The sequence below is a fragment of the Anomaloglossus baeobatrachus genome, chromosome 2 (assembly GCF_048569485.1).
Source record: "Anomaloglossus baeobatrachus isolate aAnoBae1 chromosome 2, aAnoBae1.hap1, whole genome shotgun sequence".
Classification (NCBI taxonomy): Eukaryota; Metazoa; Chordata; class Amphibia; order Anura; family Aromobatidae; genus Anomaloglossus; species Anomaloglossus baeobatrachus.
The window spans coordinates 178,534,721-178,549,720 of record NC_134354.1 but is presented as its reverse complement, the minus strand read 5'-3'; the positions used below and the strand labels follow the sequence as shown (position 1 = coordinate 178,549,720).

At 48.6% G+C, this 15,000-nt stretch overlaps 1 long non-coding RNA gene across 1 annotated transcript in view; it reads left to right on the top strand.

Annotated features, from left to right (window-relative positions):
- The first annotated feature begins 6,531 nt into the window (after positions 1–6,531).
- The window catches only part of LOC142288316 (uncharacterized), a 66,644-nt gene continuing 58,175 nt past the window's right edge, over positions 6,532–15,000 (top strand). Inside the window, exons 1-2 of the long non-coding RNA XR_012749111.1 lie at positions 6,532–6,655; positions 9,754–9,814. This is a non-coding gene — a long non-coding RNA (uncharacterized LOC142288316). The remainder of the gene's footprint in view (positions 6,656–9,753; positions 9,815–15,000) is intronic.

Here is a 15,000-nt window from a genome sequence, read left to right as displayed (position 1 = left end):
CAGCAACTGAAGACAGCCGCGCGATCAGCTGAGCTGTCACTGAGGTTACCCGCTGTCACTGGATCCAGCGGTGGATGCAGCGGTGGCCGCGGGTAACCTCAGTGACAGCTCAGCTGATCGCGCTACTCACCTCAGTTGCTGCGTGGAGGTGAGAGGAGCAGCGGTGAGTAGCGCGATCAGCTGAGCTGTCACTGAGGTTACCCGCGGCCACCGCTGCATCCACCGCTGGATCCAGTGACAGCGGGTAACCTCAGTGACAGCTCAGCTGATCGCGCGGCTGTCTTCATTAGCTGTGTGGAGGTGACAGGAGCGGCTGTGTATTCTGCAGCTCCGGTCACCTCCATGCAGCAGCGCTGGATGCGACGCTGCATCATCCTGGAGTACGCCGGACAAGGAGGGCTTTTTGGGGCTGATTAAAGTGGTGAACCAGGGTATATGTTTGTGTTTTTTATTTATAATAAAGGATTGTTTCGGGTGTGTGTTTATTTACTGTAATTTACAGATTAATCATGGAAGGTTTCTCGGGGAGACGCCTGACATGATTAATCTAGGACTTATTGGCAGCTATGGGCTGCCAATAACTCCTTATTACCCCGATTTGCCAACGCACCAAGGCAAATCGGGAAGAGCCGGGTACAGTCCCAGAACTATCGCATATAATGTATGCGGCAATTCTGGGCGGCTGTTGGCTGAAATTGTTAGGATGGGGGGCTCCCCATAACGTGGAGCTCTCCATCCTGAGAATACCAGCCTTCAGCCGTATGGCTTTATCTGGCTGGTTTTAAAATTGGGGGGCCGCACGCCGTTTGTTTTAATTATTTATTTCACTGCACAGTATAGACACGCCCACCGGCTGCTGTGATTGGGTGCAGTGTGACACCTGTCACTCAGTGTGGGGGCGTGTCTCACTGTAACCAATCATAGGCGCCGGTGGGCGGGGAAAGCAGGGAACACGAGATTGTTTAATGGGCGGCCGGCTTTTTCAAAACAGTAAAAGCCGCCGGAGCAGTGTGAATGCCGTGCAGCGCCGGGGATCGGGGATCGGTGAGTATGAGAGAGGGCTGCTCAATTCAGTTACTCAGGAGTTTAGCGGTCACCGGTGAGTCCTTCACTGGTGACCGCTAATCAGGACGCGGCACAGACAGAGCCGCAGCATGACAATGAAGTCGGGTGAAGTTCACCCGAGTTCATTCTGACAGTGCGGCTCTGTCTGTGTCTGCTGTCAGCAGCCATTCAGCTCTGCTACATGGCTGTCTGTGTCTGCTGTTAGCGGCCATGTAGCAGAGCTGAATGGCAGATGACATAGTAAAAACGCATCCCTACACATTACACACGCTTGGCAAGTCAATAAATAAAAAAAAAAAAAAAAAGGGTGCCCAATGCATACGTCACGGAACACATGATCTAAAGGATCGCACACAAAATTGATCAATTTAACATAGACTAGTAACGCTCGTGTGACAGCAAATGAACGACCTACGTGCAATCTCATTCAATCGCATAGGCAACCTGGGCGTGTCACATCGCATACGAGATCGCATCCCTAATTGTAAGGTGTAAAGCTGGCTTTATGTTACTCTGATATTGTACAATTAATACAGTAAACACAATTCTTCGGAATGTGGTCATCAAACTACAATTCTGCTCTCATTACTGGCTTCACGGTTGCTCTTTTTGTTGAACAGTGGGGAATCTTGTCTCAGTGGCTCTACATATCTGCCTTAGCGTTCTTTCCCTTGTGGTACACTTTTCCACCTACTAACCCACAATTTCAACTCCTACTCCGTTCGCTGGCCCTTCCCTGTTTTACACTCAACACATCTTTGCATTATGATGATGATGGTGATGATCTGGCAACATATGCTTTGTATAAAACATTTTTATATGACTCTTTAAAGTAACCATCATTGAACAACTTGCCCCACAACTATACCAAAGAAATAAGGCAGGTGACTGTCTGGACCCTTCCATAACATCATAAGACAAAAGGAATTTGTCACTAGAAGTTTTGCACAAAACTCACCAATCATCATGGCAGCATAAGATGCTGTCACTTCACCCTATGATTTCTCTAGTGCTTCTGAGCTACATAGGCAGGTTTGGGTGTCGATCAGCTGTGGGCTCATTCATACTCAGGCTAGCAAGAGTTTACCTCTGCTAGCTTGCTTGTTACTTCTGGGATCACATATTGTTGGAAGCCTATCACATTGGCTTCCTTCCTTTTTAAGATGGTGGAATCTGTCCTCTCTTGCCGACCATAGTTTATTGCTTTGTTGGTCTGTGTGCTGTTGTGTCCCAGTCCTGCTGCTGATTATATTGCTTTGTGCGTGGAGTGGTTGTGGAGTTCTCCCATTGTCTTGTTTTCGCCCTGCTTTCATTTTCCACCTAAGCTCTTATTGTCTTATACCTCTTTGTGTGTGTTGAGAGATAGGGCTTTGGTTTCTCCTGTTCTTCGATTTCTGTTGACTTTATCGCTCCTGCCCCAACCCTCCCCAGGAGTTGGGGGGTTGGGTATATGATCAGGGCTGTTCAGTAGCAAGGCCAGGTAAGCGGCTCAGACATCCTCACCTTCAGAGGTTACTCTGAGTTTAGAGATAGCTATGGTCCCATGGCCTGAGGGCCAATCTAGGAGCTCCGATCCCCTGCTTTCTCCTCACTCACCGTGACAAAATTGGTTCAATTCGGAACTTACAAAAACATCAACCATTTTTATTTTCCCCCAACAAAATGATGACACAAAGCATTCCAACCTATTACTAGGATACTGTGAATATCACTCTTTTGGAGATACCGTGGCGATCATTGCTTTGCAGTTCGGTTGTCATAATGTATACACTGAGCTTATCATTGTTATATGACCCTGTATGCATCATTGTCATGAAGACACTGCGGTTTAGCTTCCATAGCGTGCAATAATGATGTCAGTCTTACGTGGATACTGTAGTTGCCACAGTTTTCCATGATCCCATGGTTAACTATAGTCATGAATGATCCCCCCATGGAGTAGATTTGTTTAAATGCTTCTATTTTGTGCAACAAAATAATTTAGATTACAGGAAACTGTTGTGTTGGAAACTGTTAGTGTCATGGTTCGCCTCCTCGTCCACATGGCTAGGGAGCGGAGCCTTCTCCCGGGCCTCACTTCCGGAGCCTGGATGTGTGGCGCCCCTGAGGCTTCCGTCGCCACAGGAACATTGCGCCCCATCCAGTGGTGTGATGTCCCATTCTGGGTAAGGAAAGGAGTGAATGCCGGTAGGCAAATTTACACTACACCCATTGTTAGGTACACACTGGGACCAGGGACAGTGGCAGCAACCCTCCCATGCTGCATGCTGGGAGGGGCCATAAGACCCATCCCTGCTCCTATAGGGTACAGCTTAGCAACTGGGGAGGTGGGAGGAGCCACCAGAGAGCAGACAGAGAAAGGAAGGTCAAGTGTAGTTTGAAAGAGAGAGAGGAGAGAAGGAGGAGGAGGTCTGCAGGAGGCAGACGTGAAAGGGAAGAAGGAAAGAAAGCTCTAGTCAGACAGGAGCTAAGAAAGGAAAGAGACGCTTCCTGGTGAAGAACCTGGGACTCAGAGGGTCCAGGTGACATCAAGCAGAGGAAGAGAAGGGATTCCAGGGCCACGGATAGCTTTTGAGCTGGTAGCCTGTTCCACAAGAACATCGGTGGAGGGATCAAGCTGCAACAGGGGACGGTCCCTAGAAACAGAAGGAGTGAAAAATCATCTCCAACAGTGAAAACCGAGGCCCAGGGAAAGTTGCAAACTCCCCGGGCCACAGCCCACAGCAGAACCTCTAGAAAGGGGGCAAGTAACCGACAGGCGAGCTCCCAGCCTGGAGGCTGTAGTGGAGGCCGAGCAGGTTCATCCTAAAAGAGCTAGGCTTAAGAAGACAGCGGAAGAGAGAGACACTTTAGAGAGAAGGGTACCGGCTTTCATTCCAGAAATTGCCCAGAAACGGCGGAGGTCCCTGACAGTGGGTTCCAGCAGTCCAGAGGCACCAGTGTGCACCTACCAGGAAGTGTGAGTAAACAACTTGAAACTGCACGCTTGGTGTTGCCTCTGTTATTTCATCTTCATAGTCTTCCATCACACCATAGACTCTCACGAGCATCAACTGTGCCCCCGGGGCACCGCTCCACCTGTGGGGAGCAGTACTACCATTGCTGCCATTCCATCACCCCAGAGGCCTTACACAGCAGCGGCGGCTTATTAGCCGCAAACCACAGGTGGCGTCACGACAAATATAAACTTTATTCACCCCCAAGTCACCAGCCATTTTAATTGACACCCACCAGGGCCACGGAGCCGGGCCCCGCCACCACTGACGACCCCCGGACTAGTCCGGCCCGGCACCGGGTGTCCCATAGCCCTGGGGTGGGCGAGTCAGATGCCTTAAAAGCTGACATTTCCAGTGAACCAGCGCCAGCTATAAGCTTAGCGCTGCTTTGACTGTGAGTGCTGGTCCCTGTAAGTGTGATCCTGATCCGTTCCCTCTCTGTGCCCTAAGCCTCTGTCTGTGTTCTGTCCCCTAGTCGTTCTGCCTTTCCTTTGTTCCACCTCCTTACTTCCCACAATAGCCCTGGTTGTTTTCCCCTCTCCTACCTACCCATTCAGTTGTTTCCTCTGGTACCGACCTCGGCCTTATCTCGACTCCTCCACTGCTAGTTCCTCCGGTCTTCCTGCTGCCCGTACTGTGTATGACCCTGACCTGTCTGACCATCCCCCGCATGTGTGACGCCCTGGACTAGCCAGGTAGTCACATACATACCAACATACACACCCCCCACCCTAGACAGTTACACCAGTCAAACAAAAACCCTTGTTGCCTCCCTCCAGGGTCTGATGTCCACACCAGGTGGGGCGGAGCCAGGCGGTTGGCCCCATCCACCGAGGAGGTCACAGGCCTGGAAGTGGGAAAAGTGTCAGATCAGTCTTGGAGGTGAAAGTGAGAGGAGTAAACACTTCAGGTGTCTGGGTAGGAGCCCGGGCACTGACAGCAAGGTTGCCAGACGGTGGTGGCCGTCTGCAGGAGTTGGTGGAACTCCGCAGAGCCGTAAGGACCGGGGTCGGGCGTCGGCCCGTTGGTACCGGACTGGGGAACGGAGTGAAGCTAAGCACACAGGCAGGGCCATCGGACCCCGACCAGGCTTGGAGCCGCTGTCAATAGTCAAATCTGAATGTGACAGGAACCCCAGGGGTTTCCCAACAACCAAGTCCCGATTGAAGGCAACAGTCCACCCAGAGAGGATATACAGCCACCGCCACAGGCTAGAGATCCAAGGGCCAGCGCCTGCGGGCAAAACGGGCTCCTACGGCACCTATACGCCGGGGAGCGGACTGTCGGTGGGCAACCACAGGAGTCAAGAACATCTTCACAGGTGCAGGGAAAGACAGCCACCATCAGCCGTCCGGGGAGTGCACAGCAACAACACTGCAGGAGGCTGCGGGACCCGTCCATCCGGCCGTTTTGGTTTACCAATGACTCTGTCAGTGATTGTCTGAGTGAGTACACCAGTGCCGTCCGGCAACGCGCCGCGCAGTCCCTGCACCCCAGCCATCCGGCCTCCCCGTTACACCACCGGGCCCCGGGATCACCAACCCCCCTACCCACGGAGGGGACAACATCCCAGCTGCACCCTACCATCTCTCCCGGGATCCCCGTTACCAGCAGCGGTGGTGCCATCATCACCACGTCCCGTGGGTGGCATCACGAACAATCTCCCTAACCATACCACCCTCTTTTCACTCACGGGTGAGGAGCGCTGCCCGAGTCCCCGGGTCCGGTCCACCACTCAAGCCACCGAGCAGCAGCAGCAGAAGCCCCGGACCCGAGCGTGGCGAGCGCGTCCCCTCCGCCCACGACACATGCTCCACAGTTTCAGCTGTCCGGCTGATGTTAGCAGACACTGCATTAGCACACACTGGGAGTTCCCCTCCTTGCTCATTCTGTTCCGTGTAGTGTCTTTCCCTGCAGGACTCCAGCTCCCCCTGCTGGCAGCCTGACAGTTAATTTTTTCATCTTCCTTTGGACTTGGTTGGAACTTGCCAAAAAAAAAAAGGAACCAGGGGTAACATAGGCCAGACCAGAAATATAGTTGCGCTAATAAGTCCTGCATGTGTATTACTATTCCATGTCCAATCCATATCAGTAATTGATGTTTGGTCATGGATTGTAATGCATAATAATTTGCCTAAACCATTTTCACATCCATTTTTGATAATGGAAAAAAATGAATATCTGAATCTACCGACAGATTGTAAGCAAAAGTTTGTCTTCGGTCACCCTTCACTTTAATTATAAAGAATGGCATATACAGCAATTAATTAATATGCTACTGTTATCGTAAATTCTTCCTTCATACGTAGACGCGATCCAGGTAATCATGAAAAGCAGGAAAGGGAAATTAAATTAGTCATGGCTGCTCTGCCTGCGTTGTCATCAGAATCCAGGTGCCGTTTGCTGCGCTCGTATTAAGCCAGCGGAGAGAAGAGATGGCCGTCTGCCCATGACAGCCCCCTGCTTTCTGTATTCAGAGAATGCAGGCATTATAAACTGGAATGACAGCTCGGGAAGCAGGCATCGTGAATTTTGCTTTCCCTCTTCCTGATCTCGACAATTACACAAAACCTTCCCACATGGGAGCAATTAAGGTAATTATTAAGGAATCACTGTTTAAGTAATTTCCTAATAGACCGGCTTTAAAGGATGAGCATTTTATAATAATAATATAATAATAATCTTTATTTCTATAGCGCCAACATATTCCGTAGCGCTTTACAATTCAGAAGGATCATATACAAACAAGCATTTTTATTTGTTACCTAGAGATGACATGCATTTTCTGTGCCAGACAAACAAAAAGCAAATGTGCTGCGAGCCTCCTCATTTCCCCATATAATAAATCTGTCTCTTTAAGAAAATGATTTAGCTCCGGAGCTGCGGCATTAAATCGGGCCTCCAAGCAACTGCTTAATTTTGATTTTGCTACCTCCGTGCGACATTCGGAGTGCATGAGTGTGACACTGCGCGCCGCTGTAAAGGCAGGGGGAGGTCGGCGATAATAGGATTATTTATACAAATCAAGACTAGCTTGGCGTATGGATGCCGAGCCCGTATGATTTATCAGACGCGTCTGTGGGTTCCTGTCACATTAAGAGGTGCACGAATCCGTCGTCCTCCGCCGTGTACTCCGTGCCTTTGATATCCGTTCGACAGTCGGAATACCGCCGCAGCTTGCCTGATTCTCTCTCCGGCTTGTTTTGACTCACTCGCAGCTATATTGTGGGAAAGGATTTAATCCCTCAGGAGACCACATCCAGCCCACAGGTCTCCAGTTGCACAACCATTCTGCACGCTTCCTCAGGCACCAAATGGATTAATCCATTCTCACCAGAGTAGGAGAAGTGTGCGAGGAAGTGTGGAAAAAATTTTGGCGTGAATGGATTTATAGATTAATGTCTTCAGACGCCATTAGCAGTCATGAAATTAACCCTTTGCCTGAAAACTCACAGTCACATACAAATAGTAGATGGTACTTGGATTCTACTGTGCATTTTGGCTTTACGACCAATCATCAAATTAACCTTTAATAGAAATAATATTGCATAATTCATAGATTTTAGCCCGTGTGGTTTAGCCTTCAATTCTAAACCACTAGTGATGGCGAGGTTAACGCTTTCATGCAAGAGTAAAAAGATAAATTAATTAAAGTGATAACTGCTAATTGACCAAAAAAGCATCAAAAACATGTAACCTCGAACATCAAAATCTTTCAATCCCTTCCCCCATTTTCTGCTTGTAACATAATGCAGATAGGCATAGATGCTTCCTTTAAAGGGGAGTTTCACTACTATGATATTGATGACCTTTCCTTTGGTCATTAATGTCAGGTAGGTGGGGGTCAGACACCTGGCACCCCCACAAGTCATTTGTCTTCAACTCCCATTAAATGAAAGTAGAGCTGACCTTCAGTACCCATCAATTGACAGAGCTGGGCTATTCAGCTCCGCATCTCTTTACATCCCGAAGCTGAGAACAGCTGACCGGCGCCTCGAGAAAGCCATTGTAGCCTTTGTTTCAATACCGCTTGTCGCAGATGCTCCTTCAGGTGCCCTCATAGTGCCATCCACACACATACATCTGCCAATCATGTGTCTCAGCTACTTTCTTACCTGTTCAAACCAGTTCCTGCATTGGTCTTTTGTCATACATACTGGTATCATTTCCAGAAGTTCAGCAATTAACTGGCGAGGCTGCAGTGGTCATCAGCTTGTAGCTTTCCAGGAAGGGCTGACCGTGACCCTCAGAGCATCTGGTCTGGATCAGCAGGAGATTACAGTCGTTCTTCGATATATTGCGGTTCATTTATTGAGGCGTGACTGTATCGTGGATTTTATAACAAAATAGATATAATTCTGTATTGCGGAGTTTTCGCTATATTGCGGGATTTTGCGATGTACTGTACAGTACTGTATATCACGAGCAGAAGAATACCATACTGTACACTATGGAAACGCAGTACTTTACACCACTATCGCTTACGCAAGTTTTTCCACGTGAGATTGTACACGGCACATTGTTGGCTGATGGAATAGAAAGCGACCAACCACAGCACTATGTTGTGTATCCTGAGCGCTGATTGGCTTAGTGACCATTGCATCAGTCTGTTTGTGACCATACTGGATGTTCAGCATCTCTACTTGTGCACTATATCGCCGTCTGATCATTGCGCGTAGTGTTGCTCTGCAATCGTAAAACTTTGAATTTACTGTTCAGTACAATTTAATGCCGCTACTTTGAAGATTTTTATCTATCACAGGAGATTTTCGTAACATAACTCCTGCGATAGGTAAGAGATCACTGTATAGCTTTTTTATTTATAACATTTGGGCACTAACTGTTTTTTTAGGGGGGTATATATCTTGGACTTAAGGCTGCTTTACACGCAGCGACATCGCTAGCGATGTCCCTGGTGAAAGCACCCACCCCCGTCGGTTGTGCGTCATGGGCAAATTACTGCTCATGGCGCACAACATCGCTGATACCCGTCACATGTACTTACCTGCCTAGCGGCGTCGCTGTGGCCGCGAACCGCCTCCTTTATAAGGAGGAGGTTCGTGCGGCGTCAAAGCGGCGTCACTAAGCGGCCGTCCAATAGAATTTGAGGGGCGGAGATGAGTGGCCGTAACAGCCCGCCCACCTCCTTCCTTCCTCATTGGCCGCGGCTGCAGGTACGATGTTGTTCCTCGTTCCTGCGGTGTCACACATAGCGATGTGTGCTGCCTCAGGAACGATGAACAACATCGTACCTGCAGCAGGAACGATATTTGAGATTAGAACGACGTGTCAACGATCAACGATATGGTGAGTATTTTTGATCATTACCGGTCGTTCCTGCAAATAAATAAATCTCCAAATATTCATAGGGTTCATCAGGGGAGAACAGGAACGTATACCCTGCAATGGGTGGGGGTCCCACTGGCCACTAGGACACATGCAGAAAGCAAGATGTGTGTGAACACATAGACTACAAACGTGCTGTGTGTATACACACCTGCCATTGCAGGGTATACGTCCCTATTCTCCCCTGATGAACTCTCTGATTATTTGGAGAGGGAAACGCGTTGGGTGGGGTTAATTTTATTTGGGGTAGCCTATCTGACTTGGGTGCTGCCCTTGTAAGGGCGGAAGTTACTGCATAGGCACAACAGGGGTAGTATTTACTAACGTGTTCCCCCCTTTTTTCAAGCTGGCCCTCTTCCGCCTTTGTATATCCGGTGGTGTATGATCTACCTGTGGAGAAGAATCGGGTGAGATCTATTCTTTTGTTTACATTTTAATGCACTGCACTTTATCATTCTATTATGTATTTTCTGTTTTAGATTTCAAATATTAAAAGTTATTTTTTAATCCTTGCTATATAGCTACAATTTACAGGATTTGGGCTGCACATTTTGCCTGCGTAGCAGGATTTGCTGTTTGTTTGTGTGAGGGAAGGGAAGAAGCTATTGCCCGTAATTTTTGACACCTTAAAATCCAAATGTACGATCCTTGTTTTTCCCAACATCTGGTGTCAGGCGAGTCAGAATACACATTAGATAATGTGTGTAAGCACCTTTAGTCTGGAAACACAGCTGCACTTGGGCATCTGGATATCCTGACTCCCTGATGTTCCTAAAGTCTTGGACATCCCAGATACTTGAAGCAGATAGCTTGCAGCCTAAACATATTATCTATTGCAAACCATATGTGTGGGTCTGCATATGGTCATTTTGTGGTCAGGCCAAATTGTTTTCTCCATAATGTATTTCTTTCCTAGTGGCAAAGCCTTTGTAGCCAGAAAATAATGTAATTTGTAGAACCACTGCATAGCCCATTGTAAAGCTTGTCGCCGGGGATGGTGCTGTGGCGAGCTAGAAGTGGACTCACTGGACCACAGGGAGACCCCGAGTCTACCGTAATGTGGGGTAGAGGATCGGGACTGTGGCAGCTGACCCTCAGGATAGGGGCAGACACAGGAGCAGACAGAACTGAGTCTCAAGTGCAGAGAGGGACCACCAGGGTGGCTCAAGGCAGACAACACAGGCAGGACGGACAAGCAGTGTCTCTAGCACCATTGGGGCAGGACAGACAGGCAAAGTCACTAGTAAGGCAGATGGCAGGGCCGGGACGGACAGGCAGAATCTCTTCCACCAGCCAGGCAGGTATGGACAGGACAGGATTTGAACCAGGTGCCAACAGAAAGGATGGATGGTAGCCAGGTACGGGCAGGACAGGACTAGAACCAGGTGCCAATAGGCAGGATGGGCTGGTAATCAGGTACGGGACAGGACAAGACCAGGTACAAACAGGACAGGATGGTATGGGCAGGGTGACCTTACAAATGACTAGACAGAATCAACTAACAGAACTGAGGGTGTTGAACAGGCAACTTCCCTAGTGGGAGTTTGCCTTAAATACCCAGTGCCTCTTAGCGATAGGCTGAAAGGCACTTCCTAGGAGTGGTGCGCTGGTCCTTTAAGAAAGGGGTAGCAGCGCGCACACTCATTAGGAGCACTGCCGGAGGTCCTGTGACATGCGCACAGACTTTGGGAGGAGGAGAAGCCCACGTAGAGGAGAGGCAGAGATGCCGGGCATGAGAGCAAGAAGTGCAGGGACACAGAGTTACACCCATACCTCAATTTTTTATTTCATTATTATTAATAGAGGGAAACATGGGTGAAAAAATATTGCTTATTTTAGAGGGAAACAGTTAATAAGGCAGATACATTAAAAATGTACAGAAAACACATGCGATCGCAGACAATATTATTAACATAATTTCTAAAAATCTCCGGAGTATCTGAGGCCATGGGAAACCGGCATTAAACATCTTAATCGCACCTATGTGACAGCTGATGTGTATTATCCTTCACACAGATTTTTTTTTAAAGCAGAAAAACATTAGCACTAAAAATCACACTTTTGACACCACCTCAAGGCCGACTTCACACATCCCGTTATACATGCTGTTTTCACTGGTAATTTTTTCTGGTAAATTGGGAACAAACCTAGAGAGGGAGAAATCATTAAAAAAAAAAAACAGAAAAAGAATAAAGCTTCTTAAAAGCAAGTTTTATTATTTCTAATTTGCGAACTAGAGCATATGTCAGTGTCGTAGCGAGGCTTTCCCTCATTGAAAGATTCCGCGTGCTGCTCTGGCCAAGTCTAATGTGTTGGCAAAGGCTGAGTGGCTTTTTGGTGCCCCCTCCTGGAACCCAGCAGCCCAGGTCACATTCCTCGTCAATCCTCTCTAGCTTCACCCTGGGTAGATTTCCCAGAGATGTGCTAGAAGCTAATGCCTCATGTCTCGCTCCTATTAACAGAAATAAGAGCTCAGTTTTTTAGAGCTCTAGACATCGCTTTTCCATTATTTTATCTTTTCCTCTTAGCGGATTTGATGTTAAAAGCGCCGAAAAGATGTAGCCGAATTTTCAGAAATAGTATACTCTATTATTTTTTTCCACAAATCAGTCAAATTTGCTACAAATCTTGAGAGATCAATTTTCCCATCTTATAATTCACCAAGAGATAAATCAGCTAAATTTACTGCAATTTATCAAGCCTGGCAAATCGGCTCAATAATCTCTACTCATTAGGAAATTAAGAGTTAGAATTTTGATTGCATCCGAAAAAGCCTCTGCATAGATATAATTCTACTAGGAACATAAGGCAAGACAGCAGAAGCAGATATTCCGCGCTTTCGAGTTCTCAGGCAGTTTTAGCTAGCAACGGGTTAAGCAGAATCGCAACGTTGCCTGTGACGGAGGAAGCTTTTGGTCCAATCTGCAGTGAAAGAGACAGCTGCTGTCAGTCATTCTTCGCACTCAAGCAGTTAACTGCCTCCCTGCAAGATTAGGAGCAGGATAAGTGAAGGTGTGAACGAGGAAGGGCAGACAGGTTAGAGTCCGGGCCGCCAAGATAGACAGGCAGGCTGTCTCGCTCTGTGACAGAGTCACATCGTGACCTGAATGAGTGTCCGCCAGCATTGTATAACATCCAGTGCTCTTACAATAATTATATTGCAACTAGAGAGGGCCTCCCAATCCCTAACACAATGAAGCCGAGGAGGTAACCCAAGACGTGCCCTAGGGAGAAGACAAGGCTATTGTTTTATTATTTAAAATTAAAGGACCACACATGAAAACATGAGTGCCGGAGTCTATTTTATGGGTTTCTGTTCAGCCATACTCTGCAATGCACATTTACACATGTTTTAAACAATGAGAAAATGATAATATCACAAAGAACTCATATTTTTTAGTAGAGTTTGGCATTTTAGGATAGACCTATAAGTCAGTATGAACAATTCATGAACTACAATTTTTTTAAGGAAACCGGCCTCAGATTATTGGTGGCTAAATCATAGACAGCATGAATAAGACAAGGAACACAAGGTATCCTATGTTGGCCCTAAGGCTGGGGCCCCTGTACTCACCCTTACACCCAGAGGTACCCTTAAAGGTAGGGAGGTCCGGGCCCCCGACCTGGCCCTGACTCCTGTACTAGCCCTGATGTAATTCCCCACATCCACCCGAGGAGTGACCCGGGACTGTAAACACCAACCCCCACAATGAGACACGGACAGGGGAAATCGACAACTCATGCACACGGCAACCACACACAAAGGAGCCACTAAAAGTCCACAAGTGGAAACAACATAAAAATGGGGAAGATAACAGACTACTGGGAAACTTCCATACCTTACAACTAGCACACTATGATCTGCTGCAGCCAACACCTATGCTTCAACCCAAAAATCAGAACAGAGAGAGGGTTTCTCCACCACCTATTTCCTCCTGGCCAAGCTTCCAAATGAATAAAAATAAACAGCACCCTCTGCTGACAGCAGAGGGTATATATAGGACATGGGAGTGGTCTAAACTGGAAACACCTGACCAGGAGTCAGAAGCTGCTAAAAGGTAAACCAACATTAACCCTCTCCTACCCAAGGGAAAGGGAATTAATTTATTCAGCAGAGTCTCACAAGGTAAAGTGAGACTCAGACCCAGACCTTGTCACTAAACTCTACAACAGAGAGACGACCGTGACATTAAGTCAATGCAGGTGTCGCGGGCAGGGGTGTGACTGACCATGTCAGGGAAGGCTTCCTGAGGCGCTCGAATCTGGGATCTTGGCTTGGGCTCGAGTGGCAGCCGGATCCGGGACCCGTGCAGCGGCCCGTCGCCCATAACAAATAAAAAGGGAAATTATCTACAGGGGAAGAGTTTGTCAGTGACGCCACCCGTGGGTTGCGGTGAGGGTTGGTGAGTGACACCGCCGCTGCCTTGGTATGGGACGCCCGGGGCTGATGGAGCTGAGCAGCAAGGTGGAATATCCTCCACGGGTAGGGGAGGTGTAGTCCCGGGGCCCAGAGGATGGTGCGGGATTGCAGGGAGCAGTCTTTACAAATGGACTGGATGGTACCGGTGTACTCACTGTGGTAGTAAATCACACAAAGTCCATATGGTAAACCAAGGCCGGATGCCGGGAGCCTCTAGAGGGGTGTGCTGGTCTCGCACACGAACTGACAGGGCAGGGGCCCTTCCTCCTGCACTTGTAGTTTCTTGTGTGTTGACTTAACCTGCATTAAAAGGGAGAAATCTGCTCCCCAGTGTTTTGTGTCCTGTGGGAGCCGTTGCCCGCAAAATCTGACCATTGGGATCTCTGTGGGTTCTGGCGGACACCCTATCCACCGCGTTGGGCTTCCGTTTCGCTCTCTGGGCTACTTGTGGGATAAAGTTTGGAACCTTGTCCCCTGCTGCCTGATTAACAAGGGGCTTGCAACCTTCCTCATCCTAGGGTCCAGGCACCCCGACTGTGCATGGCCTCTGGACTAGATTCCCGCTGTCGGCACCGGCGGGCTACAACCCTGCCCCGGTCCACTTTAGGTCTCCCGCGACCGGATCTCCATCGCCTGTGGCCCTTCTCTGCCGTCTACCACCTAGTCAGCTCAGGTAGTCCGGTAGTCCAGGGGCTCCAACCCCTGACCACCACTTCACACTCCTCTCCACTCCACTGTCTATTACACCCTCCAACTAACTGACGTGTTCCCTCCCCTGACACCTCAGGACCCCTAGGTGGGTGCTCCCATCCACCTGGTCCCACCCACTGGTGTGTCCCTATTGTCCCGGGGGGGTGACTAGGCTTTTGTGGCTGGTGTTACCTATGTGTGGGGTGTTGTGTTAGTAGAATCCCAAGGAGAAGGTGATTCCTGCACCCAGGAGGGGTACAGTCATTTGTGACTACCTGGTTTTGCCAGGGCATCACATTGGCGTCTATATTTGAAAAGCTGCGTCGAGACTATATGTCTCAGATAACTAGTCCGAGGCAGGTCTCTGGTGGAATCTACCCACCCCGCTTTCCCAGGCTGACAGTTCACTCTGTATGCACAAACACATATATAGGGAGAGACTTATCAGTATAGTATATATCCTACTGGACAAACCATCAGCAG